Source organism: Arachis hypogaea, chromosome 7 (assembly GCF_003086295.3).
Source record: "Arachis hypogaea cultivar Tifrunner chromosome 7, arahy.Tifrunner.gnm2.J5K5, whole genome shotgun sequence".
NCBI classification, from domain to species: domain Eukaryota; kingdom Viridiplantae; phylum Streptophyta; class Magnoliopsida; order Fabales; family Fabaceae; genus Arachis; species Arachis hypogaea.
The window spans coordinates 49,030,443-49,038,381 of NC_092042.1; positions in this window are offsets into that span (position 1 = coordinate 49,030,443).

The following is a 7,939-nucleotide window of genomic DNA, read 5'->3' on the forward strand; positions in this document are numbered from 1 at the left end:
GCCCTCCGTCCCCTTCTTGCCTAGTCTATCTCTTAAGATATGCCTCCTTCTAACACCAGAGTATTTTTTAGATGTTCTCTTCTTTGCAGTCCTTGGTGATTGTCTTAGAGTATTACTATTTACACCACCCTTCTTTCCCTCATACTTTTTGTGTGACACTATTTTTTTAGGCACACTATTCTTCTTCTTAGTTCTTCTTTCCTCATCTGTACTTTTATCCTCAGTTTCATACCCAGCAGCCTCATTACTCGTCTTTTCCTTTGCTGAAACTCCCTTTTTTGGAACCTTTTCCTTCCTCTTATTTTCTTCTTCACTACCACTGTCATCTGTCTCAAATCCAGGGAGAGGAGGCTTGTAAGGCTCATCCTCTGTTGTCTCATATCCATCATCAGTTGATGACGATGATGATGATGATGAATCCAACACAATAGTCTCCTCAGCCACATCTTTTTCAACTACATCAGGCATGTCTACATCGTGTTCAAAGTAGATGTATAGCTCATCAGTTTCCCTGTACCTCAACTTACCCTCCCTCATTTGATTAATTTCTACATCTCCTTTAATTACATGGAGTCCAACTTCCATATTCGGTTCTCCCATATCAAGCCAGAACATCTGCTTATACTCCCGGTAACCCAATTCTTTAAATAATTCAACCAAGTCAAAAAAAATTATGTAATCCAAGTCTAAGGGGGGAAATCTATTCACTTTACCATCCAAGTAGCAGAGATCACCTTCAGAGTTTCTAATAAGTCTCCCCCCATGGTGAAACACAGGAATGACCATATATTCAGACATTTGCAATCAGTTTATTCAAGCTTTAATAAAATCTCCCTAACAATAAACATGTTTAAACAAGAATGACCACCACTATATTATTTAATTCTTTCCAAAATGCACATAGTTCAGGGTTATTTGAATTTTTCCATGACTAGGACCACAAAGGGTTGCAGACAACAATGGTTCCTTGTCAGAAGCAGAATCAATTTGGGGGGACCACACAACGCACAAGGAACAAATGCTTCATATAAAATCACTAACCTCAACTGTCTGCAGCGTCCTGACACGATTCTGTCCAGCTCCGTCAACAGCACCACCAACCCGCCGTGAACTATGACGTCGTCAACACCGTAAGCAGCAATGTCAGCGCTTCCCTCCACCAACACAGCGTCCACAATGGTCTCGAGAAGTGAAGAAGCTTTTGACCTAGGGTTTTCTTGTAAATGTCGAGGCTGGGGGAAGGGTTTTTATGGAAACCTACCTTCTAAAAAGCACATGAAACGTTGCTTCCAACTGAAACGACATCGTTTATATGGTAATTGGGTAGGACAAATTAGTCCCTGTCCATTTCAATTTCTCCAGCTCAGCACTGATTGAACACGTCATCTACCTCCTATGACAGGTCAAGCACTGAACGAGCCAGCTTAGCATTTTCCGTCAAATCTCACCGGAGAAAAACGCATGAGGACCGCCTTGTGTGACGGAAATCGGGGACAGGGACCGAACTGGATCAATTTTATTTTGAGGGGTCGTGTTGTCATTCTTGGAAATGGACAGGGGCCGGATTGGTACTTTATTCTTTTTTTTACTTTAATAAAGTTGTCAATGTAAATCATAAAGGAAGTCTCAATGATTAAATGAAGTATTTGTATGCTCAAATAGTAATAATTTATTTTAAACAAAAAGAGATCATAAACAACTGATTATGTGAAAGTTCAATGAATAAACAAACAAACATACTACAATAATGTGCAATGTCAGAAACAGACCAATGATAAGATAATGAAGAGTTTCTCTCTTCAATTTTATTTTTTCTTCAAGCTTGTGGGAATTACAATCAATCAATAGAATAGTGCTGTTGGAATAATCTTCTTTCTTAATTTGTATGAAGCTCAAACAATTTTCTACAAAATAAAACACTCATAATATGAGCATTGAGCAAAAGAAATTGATTTTTGAACAAAATAAACTCAGAGTAACTATACCAGATACCTTTTCGTACGGGTTGTAAGAGGGAACGGGGATTGGTTAGTCATGACAGTGATGGGTTGGACTTTTGGAGCGGCGGGTGATGGTACCTGCAAAGATATTTTGACCTTCAAGTAAAAATGAATCTAAAGTGTATATGAGGGTTAGGAATAAATATCGTACCTGAAGGAGTCCTTGACTCTCTTTATATAGCTTACGGTCGTTATCTTATCTCATCTTGTTAGCTAAGATAAGGAAAATATTTGAATTTAAATATCATTTAGGTGGTTAGGCTTGCTAGGCCCAGGTATCCGGGTTGTAACTGATTCGAGGGAGACTCGGAAACCGGGTCCGGTGTAAAATCCAGTTAAACGGTAATTAAATAAATAATTAATTAAATATGGGCTAAAAGGATTGGGAGATTTAGATTTCATACTTTGAAAATTTAATGGTGATATTTGGACTTGGATGATTTTTCTAAGGAAAAAATATAATTTATTTCAGAAAACGTGTAAAGACGCATACTGGTAATTTAACCGGCAGTACCGGCTTAAGTCTGTCCAACACTGCGAGTGAGACAATTATGAGCCAAGGAAATTAAATTTTATAATTTAGAGAAGTAAAAATATTTAGAATAAGAATTAAAATACTAATTTTAAAGTTTTTTGGCTTAAAATTAGGCTGACGGGATAAACCGAGTAAATCGGGCCCAAGTGGACCAAGCCCACATATCCCACCCCTATATATAAGATGCATTTAGCCTCTCTTTCCCTTATAATCTTAGTTCCACACTGAAGAAGGAGAGGAAGCCAAAATCCTAAACCCTAAATCACCTCATATTTCAATCCGGAGTTCCGATTAATGAGCCATTTGTGGTCATGCATTCATCTCGTTGATTGATTCTAACCCAAAAAAGTGGTAAGATCTTTAATTTTTGTATCCAATTCTTTTTTTTCTCTTTTTCACATTTTTGGTTTAGGTATTGAGGGATTTTGATGATTTTGACAGTTTAAGTACAATCTAACATTAGATAACTATTGGGTTTTATCCCAATCATCGGTGGGTAGGGTAAGGAAACCCTAACCCTTGTGAATTATTAGATTAGTGAAAACCTAGTATTGACTATGATGCAATTATATGAAATCAAATAGAATACATGTGAATTTGGATTTAAATTGGCGGATTAGAGTACTTGGAACATAGCCTTGGTAGTTGAAAACTTATTGGAGTTGTTTGGGAGTCCTGGAAGCTTGATGTTTGGTGTTTTGAGCTTTGGGAGAAATCAGCCAATGTATGATTTTGCTTTCTCGTAGTTAATGTGTAATGTTACGTAAAAACTTAGGCTAGTTATCCGTAAGATATGTTGAACGGTGTGGAATTATGTATTGTTGTTGAGAATCAAATTGTATGTTGATTGAGTGTGAAATAAATTGATATGATGGAACTTTGATATGATTCTATGGAATGATAATAATTGTTGATTTTAATAATAATTAGTGAGAGGTATTATTTGATTTTGAATGGTGGATTTTGGAGTGAAAAGTATTGAATAAAATGAATGTTTTAGGTGTTGGGATTGAGAATTGGTTGAGAAATTCTTAATAATGTAAAGGAATATTTTTGGTATTGCTGATGTTTAGTGATTATTAATGAGAGTGTTGAGTTTAATGAAACATTGTTGATGGAATTGATGAATTTGCATGTTGGTATGTTGTGGAGTGGCTGAAAAGTGTGTGAACGTGATTAAGGGACATCTTGTGCTGTTTTAATTAGGAAATATTTGGTTTTGAATTAAAAACTTTGGAAAAACTATAGGTTTTGGTAAAAGCTAATTTTTGACCGACTTTGGCGGGTCATAACTTTTCAAACCTGATATCGTATTGCGATAGCTCAACCGACCAGGCGAGCATTCGTCCTTCGAGGTCTGGTTTTTGTAACACTTGCCTTACTGCCTGATCCGTCCAGACCGCGGCGAGGTGGCCTTGGAAGTACTGTCAAAGGCGTCGAGATGCCATGAGTAGCGCGAAGGCGAGTTTCTCAAATTTGGAGTATCGTATTTCCGCGCTTTGGAAGAATTTACTTATGAAGTATAAGGGGCTCTGCGTCCTTTGCTCGTCTTCTCGAATGAGCGCTGTGGCTAGCGCTTTGTCCGTTATGGCTAGCTAAAGGTACAATGTTTCTCCGGTTCTCAGTTTTGAGAGTCTGGAGGCCCCACTAGTACTCTTTTGAAGTTCAGGAAGGCCTCTTCACATTTGGGTTCCCATTTAAAGCTTATGCCCTTTTTCATGAGTTTGAAGAAAGGGATGGCTTTTTTAGTTGAGTCTTCGACGACACGAGAGAGGGCGGCAAGTTGTCCTGTTAGTCTTTTGACGTCTTTGAGGTTTGCGGGGCTGCTCATTGATAAACCACTATTTTATGGTTTATATTGTATTTAATTGAGTGGTTTTATCAAGCTTTTCACCCACTTATTCATAGGATTTGCAAGATTTTACAATTCCTTCCTAGTTTAGTTCTATGATTGAAAACATGCTTCTTTGGTCTTAATTTAGCTAATCTTAATCATCTCTTATTACCATTCGATACCTTGATCTGTGTGTTAAGTGTTTCAGGCTTCATAGGGCAGGAATGGCTTAGAGAATCAAGAGGAAGCACGCCAAAATGGAAGGAATACAAGGAATTGAGAAGTCACGCGGTCGAATGGCTCACACGACCACGCGAAATGGAAGAAATCAGAGTGACGCGTTCGCGTGCCTCGACCGCACGAATTGGAAGCTGCACGAACGACGCGAATGCGTGGACGACGCGCACGCGTGGTACGAAAAACGCTGAGTGACGCGATCGCGTGAGCAACGCAAACGCATGACGTGCGCGATCTGCAGAATTACAAAAGTCACTGGCAGAGATTCTGGGCCGCATTTCAACCTAGTTATCGGCCCGGAAACACAGATTAAAGTTAGGGAACATGCAGAGACTCAACATGCTTTTCATAACTCACAATTTCAGGTTTTAGATGTAGTTTTTAGAGGGAGAGGTTCTCTCCTCCCTCTTAGGATTTAGGATTAAGATTTTTAGAAATTAGGGTTTATTTCTTCTTCAACCACAGGTTCGATATTCTTTTTACTTTATATTTCTCTTCTATTTTTAGATACTCTAATGCTTTTATTTGTATTTGACTTATGTTGCTAGATTGACTTATGAATTCTTTATGTTTAGATTGATTTTCTCTTATTAATGCAATTGAGGTATTTCAGATCTAAGATTCTTATTTAGCTTTTTATATTATTGGCTTCAATTGATTAACTGGAGGCTCTTGAGTTATCAACTATTCAGGATTGATTGTTATGTCGGCTGATTAATTGGAATCCCACTAACTCTAGTCTTTCCTTAGGAGTTGGCTAGGACTTGGAAAATCTAACCAATTGGTTCACTTGACTTTCCCTTGCTTATGCAAAGGTTAACTAAGTGGGATTAACTTCCATTCTCATAGGAGTAACTAGGATAGCCTTGAAGCCTGTTTGAACTCACCTAAGGGCTTTACATGCTTCGTTTGGGACCCCGGAGGCTGTTGGAATTCCAAACATTAGTGGAGATTTCTGGACAAATTCAAGCACAAGCCACCATAGCAGGAAGCTCATCAAATGTCCAACTTAAGGACTTTAACTAAAAGTGCTGGGTGGGAGACAACCCACCATGGTATGATCGCTCCTTTTTTCAGTTTTAATTCTAGTTTGTTTTGTCTGTTTTTGAATTTTTATTGAACCTGGAATCATGCATAGCATTCATATTACGCATTGCATTCTGCATACTGCATTATAGAAAAAAATAATATATATATATATATATATATATATATATATATATATATTTCGCACGCGACGCCCGAGTCATATGTGCGTTGGGAAGAAAAGAAAATTGAACAGAGAGTCACGCAAAAGCGTGGCTGGAGGCGTGCCTTTGGCACAATTTGACCAACGCGACCGCGTCGCTGACGCTTCCGCGTCGTGGGAAAAATGCCTCCCACGCGTCCGCGTCACCCACGCGAACGCGTGCCTCCAAATCGACGTAAAAAGGGTGTATGGCCGGAAGTTGAGCTCGAATTGGGCTGGACTCGTGCTAAAAGCACAAACCTTGCCATGCATCCGCGTGCCTTACGCGTCCGCGTTATTTTCAAATTTAGGCCATCCACGCGATCGCGTCAGCCACGCGAACGCGTCACCCAGATTTTTGGCACAATGAGTTTCAAACAGAGAGTTGCTCGAGCACGCGGCTGCCCTCGCACCAGTAGCACAAATTCACTCACGCGACCGCGTGCCTCACGCCGCCGCGTCACTTGACAATAGCGCCACCTTTGCGAATGCGTCACTCACGCGTCCGCGTCACAGGTGCCGCACAACTTTTCCTGATCAGCCACATATCTTATCTTTTCTTTCCCAAATCTAAATCTTTTCTTTCCCTTCTTATTTATTTCTTCCTTCCTTTCTTTTTCTTTCCTTTTTCTTTTAATTGGTGTTAGAAATTTATTTGGGTCCTTATTTTGCTTGTGGATTGTTAAGAAATTGCTTGACAATTATATATTATTTTTTAAGGATGCTTGCATGTTCAATTTCATACTTTCTATACCTTATTTACCATGCATGCTATGTGTTTGTGAAAAAGCCCGTTTAACATCATGCACTTTTCTACATTATTCTATTCTACTATCCAATGCTTGCTTTTCACAAATTCCCTTTACTATTTTATTAATTAAATATAATTGTCAATACAAACGTTATTGTTAGTTTCTCACGACTAATAATACATTAAGGCTTTTGATGCTTGATCTATGCTACTCATGCCCTTGCCGGCATGCTAATAAACATCTTGCATCCAATACTCCCCATGCCTTGCTATATTTTCATTGATGAACTGATCACATAGAATTGCGACCATGTCTTTTATTCACTATTTTCCTTACTTGGCATAATTATCACTCGTACCGCCCTCCTCTTTGCTCTATCCCTTTGACTTCATGTCCTTTTCTCTTCTTCCTTTTTCAGGCTGGCAACCAGGAAGAGTAAAGAGAAAGACTCTACAATGAGCACTGGCTGAGGAACCACAACCCCCGCCACCTGCACATCTTTGCATGCACCGAGGATGGTGCAATCTTTAAGTGTGGGGAGGTCTATACCGATCTCCACGGGTAAGTTAGTCCCTTCTCAACACCAATTTTTGTTTTTCACTGTTGCATTTGCATATTTGATTGCATATTTTCTTGATTTTGTGCATATTTTACCACTTGGTTGAAGTAATATTTTCTTTTTCAAGAAAACTTTTTATAGTATTTCACTAATTTAAATTAAAAACTTTTTGAAAAACTTGCATGAAGAAATATTGTTCTGGAACATAGTTTAGAGCTCTAACACACAAAACCAGTGAGATTTTGAGCCTATTTGATTGGTTGCATTCTATCAACCAATATTTTATTTTTGGTGTGTGCTCTTCTCTCTAAAATTGTGATCTTTGTCTTGCTTAATTCTATATGTCCATTATTTGATGTATGCATGCACTTATATGATTGAGGCCTTGTTTCACTGAGCTTACATACCCATATGGCCTTACCTCTTATTATCCTTTGCAAACCTATGTTGAGCCTATTTTACCCCTTGTTCTTTACTTTAGCTCATCACTAACTCTAAACGGAAAATAATAATGTCCTTCATTTGAATCCTTGATTAGTTTAGACTAGTGAGAATGCTCATGAATTAAGTGTGGGGAAAAATGGGTTTGAAAACATTTGGTTTGGGAATTGAGTATGTTAGACTTTGTGTGAAAATGTGAAAAATGTTGAAAACATATTTATGCATTCAATACCTTAATCGTATGCATTGAGAAAAATAAAAGAAAAGAAAAAAAGGAGAGACAAAGAAAAGAAAAAGAGCAGAAAAATAAAAAGGGGACAAAATGCCTCAAAATAAATAGTAAAATCAATGCA